Genomic DNA, 283 nt, shown 5'->3' with positions numbered 1-283 from the left:
TGGGGATTTGGGGATGGGGGGATTGTGTCACCCTGGGGGGCCGTTGGCTCTCCAGCCATGGGGAGGGTCCTAGTGGGAACGAAGCTGTCCCGGCTCTTCCCTTCCTGCTGGCTGAGCCTAAGCCAGGGGATTTTAGCTGCTGGGACCGCTGCTCTGAGTGCTCTGCTCAGCACGAGCCCAAGTGGTGCTGCCTGCGTGTGGGTGACACCCCCCCCGGGATGCCCCGGCATTACTGCTTGCACTTGCTGCCTCCTTCCCCCCCACCTTGGGGTGGGCAGGGGCT

The sequence above is a fragment of the Cariama cristata genome, unplaced genomic scaffold, assembly GCF_000690535.1.
Source record: "Cariama cristata isolate BGI_N322 unplaced genomic scaffold, ASM69053v1 scaffold22068, whole genome shotgun sequence".
Classification (NCBI taxonomy): domain Eukaryota; kingdom Metazoa; phylum Chordata; class Aves; order Cariamiformes; family Cariamidae; genus Cariama; species Cariama cristata.
This window is presented reverse-complemented; position numbering follows the sequence as displayed.